The sequence below is a fragment of the Myotis nattereri genome, assembly GCF_964212035.1.
Source record: "Myotis nattereri genome assembly, chromosome: 5".
Lineage (NCBI taxonomy): Eukaryota > Metazoa > Chordata > Mammalia > Chiroptera > Vespertilionidae > Myotis > Myotis nattereri.
The window spans coordinates 92,681,031-92,700,652 of NC_138080.1; positions in this window are offsets into that span (position 1 = coordinate 92,681,031).

The window sequence follows — 19,622 nt, forward strand, 5'->3', positions numbered from 1 at the left end:
AAAGAGCAGAGAAAAGGCTCCTGGCCAGGGACTCAGATGGGCCTGGATCTGAGTCCTGGCTCCATGTTCCCAGGAAAGCTGCCTGTTTCCTCCTCCATAAGATGGGACAGTATCTGTGCTTTGCCCTCCTTGCATGTAGTTATAAGCTAAAGGGTCAAGTGAGACAGGAGAGTCTGATGGTTAAGGTCATAGGCTTCAGATCAGACAGATCTGTGTTCAAGAACTACTGCCTCAGCCACTTCTAGCTGTGTGCCCATGGGCTAGTTAATTAACCTCTCTGAGCCTCTGTTTCCCCTTCTATAAAATGGGATGAATAGTAGTTCCTATTTATAAGGTTGTTGTAAGGATTAAATTAAACAAAGCACGTAAAGTGGTCAGCGTGGTACTTGGCAAATGGTGAGGGGACAGACAGGAGGACAGCTGTGTAGTCCTGAGCACAGTTTGGTCTCTCATCTGAGAAGTGATGCCAAGACAGTCAAGGCAAAGCTGAGAGCAGCACCTGAGGCTTCGAGAACATGCTGTGAAGTGGCAGAAGGCAGCAGCTCTTCTCAGCTCAGTCAGATGAAGAAAGGGGTCTTTCTGTCCACGGGCCTCTCCCCTTCCTCCCTTTCTCTGTTTAGTGTAAAAGCAAAGCGTATTGGCCACAAAGCCAACTTAGCAGCTGTGTGACCTTGCTCGAGTTAGTGAACCTCTCTGTGCCTCACTTTCTTCATCTGGGAAGTGGGATGATAATAGTCTTATCTACCTCATAAAATTTTTTGAGAAACTCAATGTGTTAATGTATTTAAAGTGCATAACACAGTGCCTAATATCCAGTGAGTGCTCAGTACACATTAGCATTGATTTGAATTATATTGAAGGACTTGTTTTCTCCCCATTTCAAGTCGTCTTTGTAGCAGACAGTGCGAGGCTGCTGCCCTGGACGTGAAGGAGGAGCTGCAGAGGGTCAGAGGAACCCCTGAGGCCCTGCCACTCACATGCACAGTGTCTCTGGCCAAGTCCTCTCCTATTTGGGGCCTGTTTCCCCCTGGTAGGCTGAGAGGGTAAGACTAGGAACATCCCAATATCCTAGGTCCAGGGTGGCTTAGTCCCAGCAAGGACTCCTGAGGGGCCCACTGGCTTACAGGCCTCCTGGAGATTTGGCGAGGCTGAAGTGCCCACCTTGGCGGCCCCCTGTCTCCCTCACTCCACAGCTCAGGCCCTGAGAGAAAGCAGACCCCGCCCGGGGCTGTCACATGGGCTGACCTCAGCCTGGGCTGGAAGGATGGGCTGTGGTGAAGCCTAGGAAAGAGGGCCCGCCCTGATGTGTACACAAAATCCCTTAAGCTCCCTCATGGACAGACACACAGACACGCACACATAGGCACATACTGACCTCAACGCATGCGCGGGCACGCGTGCTCAGACACAGGCACCCACGCTCGGACACAGGCATGCAATCAGCACAAAGTTGCACCCCCAAACATCTCCCCACGATAGCTGCAGTCAGGGCCCCACCCCACCTTGATGCAGAAACACCTGGCCTGGTGCTTCTACATGGTGGCCCTAAGCAGGTATTTGTTGATTGGCTAAACAAGGGAAAGCTTCATGGAGGGGTACCTGTCTTCAGTCAGCCCCCAGACCAGGTTTCCCAAAGCACAGAATCTCAACGAGGAACGAGAGGATTTCAGATAGCTCCCAGATGAGCCATTCTAAATCTAATAGGTACAAACTTTCTAAAATGTTTTTTAGCTAAAATGCAACAAGTGATACCAATGAAATGACAGAAGTAATAATTTTTGTTATTACTGTTATACATTTCTTTTAAGAAAACTAAAGTTTAAATATATAAAAGCCTAGGTGAGCGTTCAACCGTTTGACTGGTAGCTATGACATGCACTGACCACCAGAGGGCAGACGCTCAACACACAGGCATGGAAACATGGAACAGACTGATAAATCTCAGAGGGAAGGGGGGAGGAGGGAGGGCGGGAAGAGATTAACCAAAAACCTTATAGGCATACTAGAGGCCCAGTGCACAGATTCGTGCACCAGTGGGGTCCCTAAGCCTGGCCTGCGGGGATCAGGCCAAAACCTGATCATCCCCCAGTCTGACATCCCCCAAGGGGTCCTGGATTGTGAGAGGGTGCAGGCCAGGCTGAGGGACCCCACCAGTGCACAAATCAATGCACTGGACCTCTAGTTTAAAATAAAAGTAATTAAATTTGGCCCTGGCTGGTGTGGCTCATTGTAGGCCTGAGCACCAAAGAGTCCCAGGTTTGATTCCTGGTCAAGGGCATGTATCTGGATTGCAAATTCGATCCCTGGCCCCAGTCCAGGCGCATGAAGGAGGCAGCCAGTTGATGTGTTGCCGGGGTCCAGCCCCAGCGGGTCCAGGGGTCCCCAAAGGTGTGGACGGAGTTGGCGAAGAAGGAAGGACACGGAGACAGTGTTCAGTTGATCAGCAGCCTAGCCAGGATCTCCAGCCAGGATCTCCAGCCAAGTTCTGGTCTGGATCTCCAGAGAGGTTCTGCTTAGAATCTCCAGCCAGGTTCTGTGTCCACGTTTTCTTGCTAGGTTCTCCAGGTTCTCCAGTCAGGTTCTGTAGCCATGTTCCCTCGCTAGGTTCTCCAGCCAGGTTCTGTCCAGGTTCTCCAGGTTCCCTAGCCAGGTTCGGTCACCAGGTTCTAGTCAGGTTCTCTTGCCAATTTCTGTAGTCAGGTTCAGTCCAGGATCTTTTGCCATGTTCTCTCCAGCGAAGTTCTTCTGTCTCTAGGTTCTGTGTAGGTTCTGTCTTCTTGATTCTGTCTTCTTAGTTCTGTCTTATTACATCTGTATTTATACCAGTTGATTCCAATCCTATCAATCTCTATTCCAAAGGTTAGGGCGTTTCTTATCTCCATTCCAGGGAGTAAAGATTATGTAGCTTAAGCATGATTGTTCGTGGTTAAAGTGATTAATTACCCGCCTGGCACTTAGTTAAGAGGTTTTATTCCCTCCCTAACTTCAGGGGAAAATCCCTACCTGGGGAAGCAACCTTTCTCAGAGAAGAGACCTTGGTTAAAACACATAGTGCCAAGAAGGTGAGCAAACATATTAAGAACAGTATGCCATATATGCCAGGTCCCTTGAAACAGCAAGGATGGACCGGCTCCCGGCAATGTGTCTCTCTCACATAGATGTTTCTCTCTCTCTCTCACTCTCCCTCTCTCCCTCCCTCCCCTCCTTCCACTCTCTCTAAAAAATCAATGGAAAAATGTCCTATGGTGAGGATTAACAAAACAAAACAAAAAAGTAATTAAATTTGTTTTCAAGTCCTTTACATAAAAAATTGAAGTCAGTGATAATAGAAGTGGAACCCAGATTTGGAAACATCTTGAGTGCCTGAGGTTTGTGACACTGTTAACACCATCCAGTTGAACCTCCCTTCCCCATTTTGCAAGTGGGGAAACTGAGGGCCAGCTCAGGAAAGGCTCAGGTGAACTCTTACTTGGGGACCAGGAGAGCAGGGCTCTTGGCTGTGCCTCTGATTGGACCACGTAACCCTGGACAGCCCCTGGTCCCTGGCCTCAGATTTCTCTGCTGTAAAATGAAGGGGAAATGTATCCCCACACGGCTTGCCTTCTGCAGTGGATCTGAGGACTCAGAGGCAGGGCGTGGGAAAACACTTTGCAAGCAGATTTAAGGCATTGCCTCAGCTGGAACTCAGGCCTCCTAATGTCCCCTCTAGGGCGTGTTCCGCACGGCACACGGAACGATGAAAGGAGAGGGTAGGTTTGGAAGTAGGCACATGGGTGCCTGTGCTTGGTGTCTGTTTTTTCACTCCTTCAACATTTTTTTGAGTGGCACACAGTACTAAATATGGGGAAGGCAATGGGAAGCTGGAGGAGGAAGATAGTAATTTTAAAAATTGAATAAATGTGCTATTACAAGTGCAATAAATGAAACACAGCATAGGTTCATGATGTGGGGAAAGGGATTTTTTTCTGGTAAGGGAAGGTCAGCATAGGATTCCCCCAGGAATGATGATCAAACTGAGGCTGAAGAGGAGTAAAAGGAAAAGAAAAGTATTTTAGGCAGAGGAAACAGTTAGTGCAAAGGTCCTGGGGCAGGAGCATTTGAGTAACTTCAGCATGGCTAAAGTATAGAGTCCCAGGTGAAGTGTCCTCGGCCAAGTGAAGCTGGAGAGCGGGCAGGGCCAAGCATGCAGTGTTCAAGGCCATCAGGATGTGGGCCATCAGTGTAAGAGCAGTGAGAATCCATTAAAAGGCTTTTAAGCAGGGAGTGATATCCATTTTGATAAGCTCACTGGCTGCAAGTCAAGTGTGAAAGAAAAGAACATGAGGGGAGACTTCCTTTACAGAAACCAGAACATTCAATAAAGTCACTAAAATCAGATCATGTGGTATTGGGAAAGGCATAGACAAATAGATTCATGGAGCATGATAAATAATCCCGAATTAGATCCCAGGTTATAAATGTGAATATTTGACAAAGGAGATACCTCATCTCAGCGGAAAAATGGATAGTTTATTTCATAAACAGTGCAGGCCCAATAATGTAGACCTCTGCAATAAATAAAAATGCATCCCCAATTTATACTATCCAATACCAAATTGCAGATGGATCCAAAATTTAAACATAAGAATTAAGTAACACAATTACAAAATATTATAAGAGATTCTAGAAGACTGCATGTATAAAGCAGACCAGGGATGGGCAAACTACTGCCCATAGGCCAAATCCATCTCGTTACCTTTTCTTTTTTTTTTTAAATGACAACTTTATTAAGATATCATTCGCATACCATATAATTCACCCATTCAAAACATACAGTTTTTGCCCGGCAAGAATTGTTCAGTTGGTTGAGCATTGTCCCATGCACCAAAAGGTTGCCAGTTCACTTCCCAATCAGGGCACATGCCTGGGTTGTGGGTTTGATCCCCAGTCAGGGAACATATGGGAGGCAACCGATTGATATTTCTCTCTCACATCAGTGTTTCTCTCTCTCTCCCTTCCTCTCTCTAAGCACGTCCTTGGGTGAGGATTAAAAATTATATAATAATAATAAAATATATGTGGTTTTTAGTATATTCATACATATGTACAACCAGCACCAAAATCAATGTTAGAACATTTTCATAACCTCAAAAAAAAACCAACTCTCTACCCTTTAGCCATTGACCCCCTATTCCCTATCCTCCCCCAGCCCTAAGCAATTTGCTTTCTGTCTCTACAGATTTGCCTATTCTGGATATTTCCTAGAAGTGGAATCATATAATATATAACCTCTGTGTCTGACTCCTTCACTTAGCAGAATGTTTTCAAGGTTCATCCATGTTGTAGCATGTACCAGTACTTCATTCCTTTTATAGATAAACTAGTAGCTCTGCACGCGAATTCGTGGACCAGTAGCTTGCTGCTGCCCTCCTGTAGCTCTCCGACTGCTGCCCCGCCCTCTTGTAGCCCCCCCCGACCACCCCCCCCCCGCAACCCCCTCATAGCTTGCTGCCCTGCCCGCTCCTGTAGCTCCCCGCTGCCTGCTTGTAGCTCACTGCCCCACTCTCCTGCTGATCTGTGATCCGGTCGTTACGTGGTCGTTAGGTAACGACCATTTGCATATTACATCTTTATTATATAGGACAATGCAGTAATCACCCCACCCTTATTCACAGTTTCACTTTCCATGGTTTTAGTTACCCGTGGTCAACTGAGGTCCAAAAATAGTAAATGAAAAATTCCAGAAATAAACAATTCGTAAGTTTTAAATTGTGCACCATTCTGAGTAGATTGATGAAATCTCACGCCATCTCATGTGAATCATCCCTTTATCCATTGTCTCCACATAGATGCTCCCCGCTCGTTAGTCCCTTAATTGCCAGCCACCTTGGTTATCAGATCGACTGTCTTGGTATCTTGGTGCTTGTGTTCACATAACCCTTATTTTACTTCATAATGGCCCCCAAAGTAAGAGTAGTGATGCTGGCAATTCAGATATGCCAAAGGGAAGCTGTAAGTGCTTCCTTTAAGTGAGAAGATGAGTGGCGTACAATGAGATATTTGTGAGAGAGAGGCCCCATGCACATAACTTTTATTACAGTAGATTGTTATACTTGTTCTGTTTTATTATTAGCTATTGCTGCTCATCTCTTACTGTGCCTAACTAAACTTTATGTGTGTACAGGAGAGAACAGTATACCTGGCACTGGGTACTATCTGTGGTCTCAAGTCGGGGCGTCTAGGACTTGAGGCGCAGATAAGGGGGCACTGTGTGGACCTGCGCTTTCATTTCCCTTGAGTAGAAAGCTAGGGGAGGAGTTGCTGCTGCCTGGTTTTGTAAATAATGTTGCATTGGAAGATGTTTGTTGACATGTCTGTGGTTGCTTCCTTACTACAGCAACAGCGTTGAGTCATTGCGACAGAGGCCTTATGCCCCGCCGAGTCTGGGATATATACTGTTTGGCCTGAACACACTCATTTGCCAACTCCTGATCTAGAGGCAGGGAAGACCTTACAGTTTCAAGGCTGAAAACCAAGAAGCTATAAAAGAAGAGAGAGATTATTTAAAAGCTAAACAAACGTGTGTGTGCGTGTGTGTGTGTGTGTGTGTGTGTGTGTGTGTAAATCTTTAGTATGGCAAAAAATACTAAAAACAAAGTCTTTTTGGGGGTATGGGGGAAGAGGCTTGAAAAAAAGTGACTGAAACACTAATGACAGAGAAAGAATTCCTACACTGTATCAGCAAGGCCCTGGCAGGAGGTTGCTGGCACCCACAGTGGGTAGTTTAAGGAGATGTAATGAAGGGACTAGGCAGAGGACTTCTTTCAAAGGTGTGGGCAGGACTGAGGCCATGCACCCAGGGAGGTATACATTGGCTGGAACCTAGGACCCATGGCAGGACAGGGAAGGGCCTGGGAATAAATTTCCCCACCTCTCTTTCCGCCTGCCCAGAGACTTACAGCTGTACCTCACCTTAACCCAGCCTGAGGCCTGGGAATCTGTTCTGGCGGCTGTGGTGTAAAAGGTACAGAGCTGATGGAGACAGGCAGAGCATGGGTCTAGAGCAGCCGTGGACGAACTACGGCCCGCGGGCCAGATCCGGCCCGTTTGAAATGAATAAAACTATTGAAAAAAAAGACCGTACCCTTTTATGTAATGATGTTTACTTTGAATTTATATTAGTTCACACAAACACTCCATCCATGCTTTTGTTCTGGCCCTCCAGTCCAGTTTAAGAACCCATTGTGGCCCTCGAGTCAAAAAGTTTGCCCACCCCTGGTCTAGAGGACAGATGGAAGATACCCAGCAAGGAGAGGACATCTCTTAGGGGAACTGGCAAAGGCAATGATTCGACAGCCATGACTGAGCAAACTGAATGGCCGACAAGCTTATCACCGATGGTTAGTGAGGAAGTTAAGACGCTAGGACTCCCACACCACGCTGTGGAAATGTGAGGCTGACAGACGTTTGGGAAGCAGCAGTTCCATTCCTTGGACTCTACCCCTTAGGGATAAAGGCCTTAGGAAGGGAGGACTCATGTATAAGAAAACTAAGTGGATATGCCTGTTCATAGTTGCCTGTCATCTTTTGAACAGCCTTTCTTTCTACTGGAGAAATCCCTGTGCTGGAGCCCACTTCCCCAGTTTAGGAATCTCACACTTAAAGTTGCTGCTGGGATGTGACCCTCCCACTGGGCTCCACCAGTCAGACACCATGTGTGAGACTTCTCCCGTTTGTGTTGGTGTGGGGGCAGACAGGGAGTTGGGATCTGCTGGCTGCAGCACTGGAGCAGCTTCCCAGGGCCTGCAAGGTGGAATTCCAGGGGCAGAAGTAGCAGGGGGCAGAGCAGCGGGAGGGCTTGGTGGGGCCACAACTCAGTGACTCATCAGGCTATCCCAAGGTGTGGTCTTAGGGCTTTGATCCTAGAGAAATTGGGCCTCCAGCTCCATCAAACAGGATCGACTTCTGCTTCTAAGAACCCTACCAAACTACTGCGGCATGGTTCCCAGTGGTGAAAAACTCGAAGCAGAAAATGACCATCAATGAGGTGACTGCTGAATAAACCAACATGTCCACACAGTGAAATATTAGGTGGCTGTTAAAAAGAGTGAATTAGAGCTATAACCGCTGACTTGGAAAGATGTCCAGGAAGTAATGTTAAGTGAAAAAGGCAAGGACATGGTCCCATGGTTTTAAAAAGAAGCAGTGGCAAATAGGCAAATGTGAATGCAAATATATGCATAGGATTGAGTGAGTACAGACTCCCTAGCTCGAAACTGTCAAAGTCAAAGGCTAACACAGGCCAAATAAACAAGGTTTAAGTTTATGCGGGCCGCAAAAACCCAAAAGCTTCAATTTTCATAGAAAGGTAGGTTTATTTCAATAGAGACATGCTGAATACAAAGGGCTGAAATAAATGAGTGATCGTTACAATAAAATAACAGAACATTTTAATAAAAATTAATATTTTTCTTGAACATTAACTTACCAGACACTGAATAACTGCACAAATTAATAAGCGAAACGCAAATAAACCTTTTTTTTTTGTTCTCCAAAAGTGAAATATTTCCTGTTGCGCACACCAAACAAGTCAGTCCAAGACTAATGACGTGGCAATCAGCTGCTAAAATATTTGCTGCTAGTATTAGTGGAGAGAAATGGTGTGCCTGTGCGTAAGGCAAGTAAGGGAAATGAATGCAACACGATTATAGTAATAAGTCATTAGCAAACATTGTAGTTCGTTATTAATAGTTATGTATAACAGGATATTGTGAAAATTAAGTTACAAATTTTTTATTTAAAAGTGTCTTACATACAGTTATATTGGCTGGCCGCAAAAATATTCCTTGTGGGCCGCAAGTTTGACATGCTTGCCCTAGGTGGTTGTATGGAGTGTGGGGTACTGTGGTGAGGAGAGGAGATGGAAAAAAGGAGCCAACCAGAAAAGAGAGAGAGAGAGAGAGAGAGAGAGAACACTATATTGATAAATAAAATATATTTCTGACCATTTCATTTTTTAGGTATTTATGTAAAATTATATGTCTGTGTGTGTATGTATTGTGGGTATGTGGGTGAAGAATTTAAAAGATTTTTAAAACAAAAAGTCGCTGGCTACCGTATTGAGTGAGGACAGGCTGGTAGCATGGAGGTCATTTGGAGGCTATGGAATCTATACAGCCAAGAGGAGATGGTGGCTTGGGTGGGGTGGTGGCAGTGGGCGTGGAGAGAAAAGATAGGTTTGAGAAATGCCCAGCAGATAAAATGTCCTGGACAGGGAATGGGTTGATTTGTGGGGTGGTGACAGAAACGGAAGCATCAAGGTTCGCAGGTACTAATTGGATGATCTCGAATTCCTAAACTAGGCAGAATGATACCAGCTATTTCAGTGTCTGAGGATGAAATGAAGGAACACATGAAATGTCCAACAATGAGTGTGCCCATCACCCCTCTTCCCTCCCAGTAACTCAACCAGAAAACAGTCACCTAAGGGCCTCAGCCTTCCTGATGGGGTCTCATTGTAACCCCAAAGACCATGTGTTCTGTGGGTTCACCCAGGAGATGTGGAGGCCCTGGGATGCTCTGACCATCAAGGGCAGGGTGGGGTGTGGAGAAGGTCCAGGGCTGGGTGGGAGATGAGGCTTCTGCATCTTTATTACTGTAGAACCCGAGCCACTCCGCAGAGGAGCCTGAGACGAGCCTGTGCTGGCAGGAACCCTGATTCCAGCAGCCACGGCACCAGCTTCTGTCTCAATGCCCTGGTTTGGCCACTAGAGCTGCACCTATTCAGGCCACTTCAGTAGTTGGGCACTCACTGTGTGCAAAGCCTACAGAGAGTTTCCTTTGGGGGGAAAAAAAAAAGATAAGGAAAAGATTCCCAGAAACACATAAATGCCAGATTACGGTGATAAGAGCCAATGAACTGGGCAGATAAAGGTTATGGGATTTCAAAAGAGGAGGGAGGGACCTTTCCATCAAAGGGTGCTCCTGGAAGGCTTTTGGGAAGAAGTGGCTTTTGAAAGATGGGTGGAATTTGGATGTGTAGATGCAGGCAGATTTTTTTTTAAACTTTTTTTTAAAAAGGAAATTCTTCCCATTCTTCAAGGATCAGCTCCAAAGCTGCCTTCCTGTTTACTGGATCCTGCTGGTTGGAATTGTTCATGTTTTCCTAGCACCCCATTAGCAGAGCTTTAAGACCTTGCAGACATGGTATTTGCCCATGTCCTCCTGTGTAGCTGCGGAGTGTGAGCAGCTTGAGGGGAGCGCCAGCGTCTCCAGTCTTCTGGTCCTGAGCCGGGCAGTGCACCTTCCCTTAGGATTCAAAAACATGTGTGTTGAATGAGTAAAGTGTAACCAGTCTTGCAGCAAATACTATCTATTGGAGCCTCCGAGTTTTGGGTGAAATCCACATTTTTATTTTCCTCTGCTCAGGAACCCAGCTAGCATTTCCCAGTAGCTTTATTTCCTAAATCAGGCTATGAAAATATGTTTCTCCAAAATGAGCAAAAACAGCTGTATATTAAACCTATTTACCATATGTCAGGCCCTATACAAAGCACCCTATAGACTTCATTCATCTAATGCTCCAAACAGTTCTTTAAGAAGAGACTTTAGACTGTGCCTATTTCAGAACTGGGAAAACCAAGGATTAGCAAGACCCAGCACTTTCCATGGAATGGGAGGGGTAAGATCAAAACTTTCAATCCTCGAGTGCCATCCCTCACGTACATACAGGACTCTGTGTGCTTGCACGTGCGTGAAAAGTTCCCAAATTTGTAAAATTAGAGATTGGTCTCAATGACCTTGGACAGCACCTGACAAGCCAAGGACTCAATTCCATGAATATAAAGATGGTCATTTAAATTTAAGGCCCGGGAGATTCCCCATTCAGCCGTTGAGCAAACAGGCTCAGCGAGGCCCTGTGACCGGCATGAGAACGCAGCTTCTTGGTGGTGGAGCTGGGTGCAGGGCAGGCCTCCGCTGCTCCTCGGCCTGTGCTCTCCCTCTCCATGCCGCCCGCGCTGTGGTCTGTGTGGTGGCTGCAGGCTGCATGGCCTGCTGCAGATCTTCCCTGGAGGAGTGGGAGTCATTCCTCATTGTACCCCCACCCTCGTATGATCCCTTTTTCTTTTTAAAGAACATTAAGTACCACCCTGGCACACTTGGTTGGGCGTCATCCCATGCACCGAACGGTTGGCAGTTTGATTCGAAGTCAGGGCACATGCCTGGGTTGGGGGCTCAATCCCCTGTAGGGGGCATGCAAGAGGCAGTGGATCGCTGTTTCTCTCTCACCAATATTTCTCTCCCTCTCCTCCTCTCTCTCTAAAAATCAATAAAAAGAGCCCTAGCTAGTTTGGCTCAGTGGATAGAGCGTTGGCCTGCGGACTGAAGGGTCCTGGGTTCAAGTCCAGTCAAGGGCACATACCTGGGTTGTGGGCTCGATCCCCAATGTGGGGCATGCAGGAGGCAGCCAATCAATGATCCTTATCATTGATGTTTCTATCTCTCCCTCTCCCTTCCTCTCTGAAATCAATTTTTAAAAAATCAATAAAAAGAAAATATTTTCAAAAAATTTATTTTTATAAAGAAAATTAAGCACCATATCCCAAACACTGTGCTGAGCACTTTACACACAGCAGTGCTTTTAGCGTCACTAAAATCCCACGAGATAGGCATGAATGTATTCCCACTGACTACACAGGGCACTGAGGCGCAGAGAGATTATGTGGCTGGCCCAGTTTACTCAATTAGGGGACAGAGGAGCTGGCATCTGGCCTTAGGGCTGCCTGACTTTCCCAAGTGTAAGTGCAGCACCCACAGGCACAGCTCAGCAAGAGCCTCTGCTGAGGGTGTGAGTGGTGGAGGCCATCCTTCCATAAATCACATGGGCCTTGGAATTTAAACATCTATTCCTGTGCCCAAAGCCTTGGGAACCAGACACTGTTTTTTGTGGCAACTCCAGGCTCTGGTGAAGATTTTATGGACAAGGACACTGAATGGGAGAGCAGAGAAGGATATAAACATAAGCAATAGACATAAAAGTTGCCAACACTTTAAAAATATTCCATTCCTTTCTTTTTTCCTCTCTCCCCTCCCTCTTTCCCTTGGATGATTAAGAACCAAACTTTGGAGTCAGGCACACCTGTGCTTAAATGCTGGTTAAAGCACTAACTAGCTGTGTGGCCTTGGACAGGCCGCTTAACCTTTCTAGGCTTCAGCAACCTCAATTGCAAAATTGAGAAAGTGACAGACACTATTTCATTGTTGTATGAATTGGGAAATATGCATGAAGGGCTTAGTGCTGTGCGGATGCATGGTAAATGCTCAATGCAGGTAGCTGTTATTATTAATCCCTTTTGCTCCCTAAACAGCTGAGTGACCTTAGGTAAGACCCCTCCTCTATGGGCCTCAGCTTCCCCATTTATACAATGAGCATGTTTGCCTGGGTCGGTGTTTTCCAAAGTGTAGTACACTGTGGTAAGCTAGACGATCTTGCACGGTATAAGTAAACATTTGTCATTTTAAGTTATGAATGTAGTTTCATGGATAAGAGATAAAAACTTAATGCAAGAGAGGTAATATGTAAGATAGAAAACACATGATTTCATGGAAATTGTTTAGAGCAAAGCTAAGCAAAGGGTAGTGATTTAAAACAAAAATTACCCGGTAAATAATAGGTCAGGTGGCACATGGATCCCGCACGCAGACATTGAGAAGGTGGTCCTTGAGCAGCCGGTCAGGGAAATCTGGGGGGATGATCTGGCTTTGATTATATGGCTGCCCAGAGAGACTTCAGCTCATGAGTGCCTTGCCAGAGGGACCCCTTGTTCTCCCCTATATTTTTAAGTGGCCAGGCCCCTGTAAGCCCCATTGCTGGGAGTTTGGGCTAATGCCCTTTCAGTACACATTGCAAAAATGATATAAATAACTCATCCCAGGACTTCAAACATGCCACCTCAGATGTATGGTGGGAGATTACAGGTTCCCAACACGCAGCCCCTCCATCATTCCCGTGGCTTAGAGGCTTGCTCTGAGCGGAGATCAATGCTTTGGTTTTATGGGCAGCTGGGCCACGTGACCAGGCCCCAAATCCTTTGCTTTATGGGTTGTTTACACATTCCTGGTGAGAAATGGTTTACATTCTGGGCCCTGAGCACACTCCTAAATCAGCTGCCGGGTTCTTGCAGTTGGAGGTGAAAGAGATCTGTGTGTCAGTGGGCACCAGGAGGCCAGGGAAAGAGCAGAGAGGCTGCTAGAGGAGGGCTGGGGAGGGGCCCCCTCAGGGCCCCTCGGTTTCCTGTCTGTGGCACCTGGAACCTATTTCTGAGTCAGTGGGGGGCGCTGTGCAGGGCCTGAAGTGGGGAGGACCCTGAGGGGTTGCATATGCACAATTACTCCAGGTGTGCTGGGCTCTCACTCCATGTGGGCGCTTGGTACACATTAGCTCATGGGGTTCCTGTAACAGCCCTGAGAGGTTGGAATTAACTCTCATTCTCAGATGAGGAACCAGAGGCTCAGAGAAGTGAAGTGGCTTGTTCCCTATTATGAGCTGGGGAGTGTCAGAAAAGGATTCAAACCCACTCTGACAGAGGCAAAAGCTGAGGTCTCCTCACTGTGATTTCTTGTCACGGGGGCTCCAGAGAAGCCATCTGGGCTGGGATTTAGGAGGTGGCTCCTAGCTCAGGGAGTGAGGATTAGGAGATGATGATTCCTGTCTGGGTTTCGCTCCTCACTTGGCTAAGTCACCGTCTGAGAATCCCACGTCAGAGTTGACATTATGGATCCAAGACACAAGATGCCCTGGGAATCATTTGGAAGCCACTGAATGCCCCTCCTGCTTCCCACCCCTCTTTCTTTTTACTCCCTTTGTCCTTTTTTTATCCCAGCCCCTTACCCTTCCGATCCCCCTCTACCCTGAGGGTCCTCACTGTCCATTCATTGTTCTTGTATCTGTCTCCTTGTGGTTTGCCCCCATTGGTCCCAGCTCTGTCCTCCGCAGCTGCATAGACTTCTACTAGGAAGGTGCTCTGATATTGGGGGCAGCCCTCAGCCCCAGGTCTTCTCCAAGCCACTCCAGCGCCTTCAGAAATTCCCCAAATGACACGGACTCTAGCCTCCTCCTCATCCTGGCTGCTGCCTTCTCAGGGCAGGGCAGGGAGATGACCCAGAGCTGGAGAGAGGAGTTAGCAAGCAGCCTTGGTTAAGGAATCTTCCTCTCCCTCTGGATTGACAGGCAGCTCGGTCTCCTGGAAAGTGTGCAGGTTTGGGGTGAAGGCAGACGTGGATTATAGTCCAATGCTCTGGCATTGTATCACCTCACGCAAAGCACTTAACCTCTCAGAGCCTCTGGTTTTCTCCTCTGTAAACACAAGTAACATTGGGACAGCATGGATGGACCTGGAGAGTATTATGCTAAGGGAAATAAGCCAGTCAGTGAAAGACAAATACCACATGATCTCACTTATATATGGAAGCTAATGAACAAAATAAACTGACAAACAAAATAGAAGCAGAGTCATGGATACGTGGAATAGACTGACAGATGTCAGAGGGGATATATGAATAGCACATGGACACAGAAACGATGTGGTTAAGTCCAGAGGGAGGGGATGGTGGGATTTGGGTGGAGGGTGGGCAAAGAGGAGGAAAATGGAGGAAGTCTGTAATAATGTCAAACAATAAAAATTAAAAAGCACTGAAAAAACAAACAAACACCGAGAAGTAATCATTGTAGTGAACAGCTGGGCTTTTGCTGCCCAGCAGCCTTCCACCTTCCACCTGGCTTTCCTAATTCCCTGTAGGGCACCATTCCTCTTCTTTCTTCAGCCATGGTTTGCAGGTAGTCCCGCCCTCGGCTTAGGGACTCAGCTACTTAGCACTCCCCTTCTCCCTCCCTCCAGTGATCTGTTCAGGGATGCCCGTGTGACCCAATTCCAGCCAATGAGAGTCCAGCTGTGACGGACAGATGCTGACTCTTTTCAGTAGGTGTAAAGCTGTGAGGTAAGCAATATGAAGTGCCTTTAATTGTTTTGCTGTTATGACAGAAAAACATATCTGAGAATGGAGCAACCCTCAGAGCAGAGCCAAGACAGGAGATGCCTATAATGTTTGAGTTCCTGCATTAAGCTGTGTGCAGCCAGCTTCCTTTGACTTTGAAGATACACAGACAAATAAATTCCTTGGGGAAGATTATTTACAAAAATGGCCACATTTTCTACCCCTCCCTGAATCCATGTTCTTGCAGTATGGCTTTGCAGCAACTTCCACCAAGAGGTGGAATCGATTTCCTCGCTCCTTGGATCGGGGTTGGTCTTGTGATTTGCTTTGGCCAATAGAACATGGTAGAAGTGATAATCCTCAGTGGGCCTCGTGCACATACACTCTCTCTCTCAGACCCATGAACAGGCCTGGACTAATCTGTCGGAGAAGAAGAGAAATGTGGAGGAGAGTCCAGTTGTCCTAGCCAAAGCCATCACTGACCAGCCTACAGCCTGCTGTCTGGAAATGCACAATTGAGTCCAGCCAAGATCAGCCCAGAGAGACCAGAAGACCCACCCAGCCGAAGTGTAGGCCCATGAGCAATAAAAGTACTTACTGTTTTCAGCATTGCATTTGGGAGCAATTTATTATGCAGCAATAGCTGGTAGAGTGTTGTACTTAAATTAGTCCCAATTGGTTTTTCTAGTATTTTTCAATCAGAAAATCCCAAATAATGCAACTATCATAGTTTCCTCATAGGACCGCTGTGAAGATCAGCAATGATATTGGCAGTGCCTGGCACCCTGGAGGTGCTCTGTAAATGACAGCTATTTGCATTAGTCCCCATCCTCCTCCCAGATGCATACTCGTCCACATGCTCCAACCAGAGGCAGGAAGTTATCTCTGCCAGGATGGAGAGTGGAGGCAGGCAAACAGACAGAGGGGTACGCAGGCAGCCATGCTGTGGTACCCCAGTTCCTTGGCTGTCAGCTTGGTCCTTTTCCCCATCATTGAAGCGTTTGGGCTGACTTCGGGCTCCATCTCCTGGCACACATCAAGGGGATTCATTTCCATAGGGAAGAAGCATGGAACTCAGCCCTCAGAACTGTTGCTCTGTCACCAAGAAAGAGGGATCATTTCTCACCACCACTGCTGTTGTGGATGAATGTTCGACACACATGCTTGCTGCATCTTCTGTATATACTTAACAAGTTTGTACTTCATACTTCAAAGTATGCTGTATATTTAATAAGTAGACAGGGCTCTCCTGTTATTTGAATATTTGTTATCCAAAGTCCCTGGGGTTATAAGTTTGGAGAGTGAAGCAAAAGGCATTGAACCATGAAACAATTCACTAAGGGAACTGGTTCTTTTAAACATTAGTCCTCCTGCCCTGGTTGGTATGCTCAGTGGTTAGAGCTTTGGCCCACACACCTAAGGGGCATGTACCTGGGTTGCAGGTTCACTCCCCTTTTCTCCCCCCCCCCCCCCCAGCTACCCTCATCCCCTACCCCGTCAGGGCTTGTGCAGGGAGTCAACCAGGCAATGTGGCTCTCACATTGATGTTTCTCTCCCTTTCTCTCTCTCTCCCCCTCCCTGACCCTGCCTTCTTCCCTCCCTTCCACTGCTTAAATATATTTCTGCAATGTTTTCTTTCATATCCCGAGCTCAGGTCCCAATCACAGCCTCTCTCCCACAGACACCCATACTTTGGTGTGAAATTTTTGTCCCCACTGTCGGAGGATTCACATTAAGCTACTCTTTCTTGTTCCATGTATCCAACTTTATCTCTGAGAGAAGGAGGAGGAGGCCAGATAGTGTCTGGGCAAATGGAACAGCAGGAGAAGCAAGCAGAGCACATGCAGTAATTGGGAGAAAGGGCTCCACTGTGGGCTGGAAGCTGACGGGACAGCCCGGGCACTCAGGGAGACCAAGGGACCCAGTTCGATTCCCCACCTCCTGGAGGTGAACTTCTAAGTGTCCCCACGGACGAGAAGAAGATGCTGCTACATGTTGAGCTCCATTGCCATTTAAAGAAGCCTCAGTAAGATTTCCCTGTGCCACAGCAACTCCACTTCCTGGCTGTGTATCCCTGGGCAGGTTACTTCATCTCCCTGAACTTCAATTTGGTCAGTTATAAAATGGGGCTTAAAAATAGTAACCACTGCAGAGAGTGTGGTGAAGGCCAAACAGGACAGCTCAAGAAAAGGGGGTCCCAGGACTTGACGAAGGCACAGGAAGGTGAGCAGTCGCTGGTAGCATGTTGTTCATTGTACTTCGGTTTTTGTTTGTTTAGCAATAACTTTCATATGATTACAAAAGCCATGCGTGTTTACTATTCAACTAATCTAAAAAAATGCCCCTAAAATGAAAAAAAAAATGTTTTTTTCTATAAAATGTCAGTCCCTTTTTCACAAATACGTCTGCATTAAAAAATTATGTCCATACCATGCATTCCATCCCCTGACTTCCTTCCTCCAGCAAGAGATCGCAAAGGATTGTTATTCTTAAATGCCCATTACAGCCCTGCTTGGCTGGGAAGGGAGCAAAGAGAAAGCAAATTGGATTGCATAGAGAATGGTCCGCTTTCTTTGAGGAAGCAGTCAGCTTCCCTCATTATGGGGCACCTGGCCCCTCACACCTCTCCCTGGAGATATTGGTGGGAATGTCTCCCCCCAGGCTGGTACCCAGCCTCTTCTCACCCCTCTGTACTCACAGCCCAGCTCCCCACTTCTCACCCTGCCCCTCCCAGGTGTTAAATGGGGGGAATTTCAGTCTGGAGTGAATGTTTACAGCTTACTTGAAACCCTTAAAAATAAAAATTCATCATAAACTGACAGATCCTTAAATTTAACTGCGCAAACAGTGCCACTATAATATTTAAAGCTCCGCTTGAATGGACGTTCTATCAAAACCACATGGGCTCCCACCTGGCTCCCTCCCTGCGACCCGCCAAATTTGAGGAAATGCTGGCGGGATGTTTATTTGGGCTGAAGGCAAACCTTGCTTGCTCTGGGTTAACCTTTTTTGCAGGGCTGTCATGTGACTTGGTCAGGCCCCCAGGTTCTGAGTTTCCTCCTCTGCCTCACACAGAGGGAGCAGAGAGAGGCATGGCGAGCAGTTGACAATATGGGCTTCACACTGGAATCTTGGTTCCGCAGTTACAAGCTGTGTGACCTTCAGAACCTTCCCTGACCTTTCTGCCTTGGTTTCCCCATCTGTAAAATGGGGAGTGATGGCAGTCATGCATCTTATTATAAAGGCTCAATGAGTTAATTGATGTAACACACTACAGTGACTGGAATGTAGTTTGTCTTCAACAAATGTATGTGTGCAGGTGTGTGACCTCAGGGGCAGAGGGATGAGTTACTCCAACTCCTCACTCTCCAGTTGATGGACTCCAGAGTGCCTCTGCTCTGCTCCACAAACAACACTACCATGGATCATGCCCTTTAGGGACCTGGGTGACATGTCCTTAGGATCCATAGCTAGGTGTGGAATGGTCAAATACTATATATGCACATACCCACTTTGACTAGAAACTGAACTGCTAACTCATGTCCCTAGCCAGTTTTCTATTAAAGCTCATTTTCTTGTCAATTGTCAAGAGTTTCTTTTTATTCTTGTTAGTTTTTGCCTATGCAAATTATCTTTCTTCAATTTGTCATCTCTTTACTATGTCATTCTCCATTTAAAAAGCCTAAATTTGGGTATGTTCATATCCTTTTTCCTTATGTGGAGTGCTTTTTCGTTTTACATAATTTTTATTGCTTTATAATGTACACACACAAAAATGCACTGAGTTAAGTTGGATGGCTTTGGAAAAGTGTGTACACACATGTAACACCATGACAATAAAGATATAAAACATTCCTTCACCCCAGAAAGTTCCCCCTGGCCACTTTCTACTTAGTCCCCCACAAAACTAATGTTCATCAAACTAGGTTAGTTTCCCTTATTCTAGAACTTCACATGAATGGACTCACACATACACTCTTATGGCTGGCTGCTTTCACTTAGTGTGTTTTCCAGATTCACTTATGTTATTGTATGTATCAGTAATTTGTTCTTTTTATAGCTGAATAGTATAACATTGTGAGCAATTGTTTATCCATGCCCCTAATTATGGATATTAGGGCTGCTTTCAGGTTTTAGGTATAATGAATAAACTACTATAAACATGCAGTACAAGCCTTTCGTGTGAGTGTGTGTGTGTGTGTGTGAGTGATATATGCTTATCTGCCATCTGTATGCTCTGCCATCTGATATGCTTATCTGCCAAATTGTGTGTTTAGGTCTTTGGCCCATTTTTTAATCAGATTCTTCATTTCATCCTAGAAATGGAATTGCAGGGTCATAGGGTAAGTGTATTTTATTTAAAAAAAAAAACAAACAAAAAAACAAACTGCCAGAGTTTTCCAAGGTGGTTTTACCAATTTACACTTCAGTTAGAAATGTAAGAGAGTTCCAGTTGTTCCACATCCCCCCAATACTTGATATTGTCCATGTTTTTAAGTTTAGCCATTCTGGCAAGTAGTATCTCATTTGCTTTCCCCTTGTGTCTAATGATGTTGAACATCTTTTCACATGATTATTCACCACTTCTCTATTTCTTTTGTTGAGTATCTGTTCCAGTCTTTTTCCTTCTTTATTTTAAATTGGGTTGT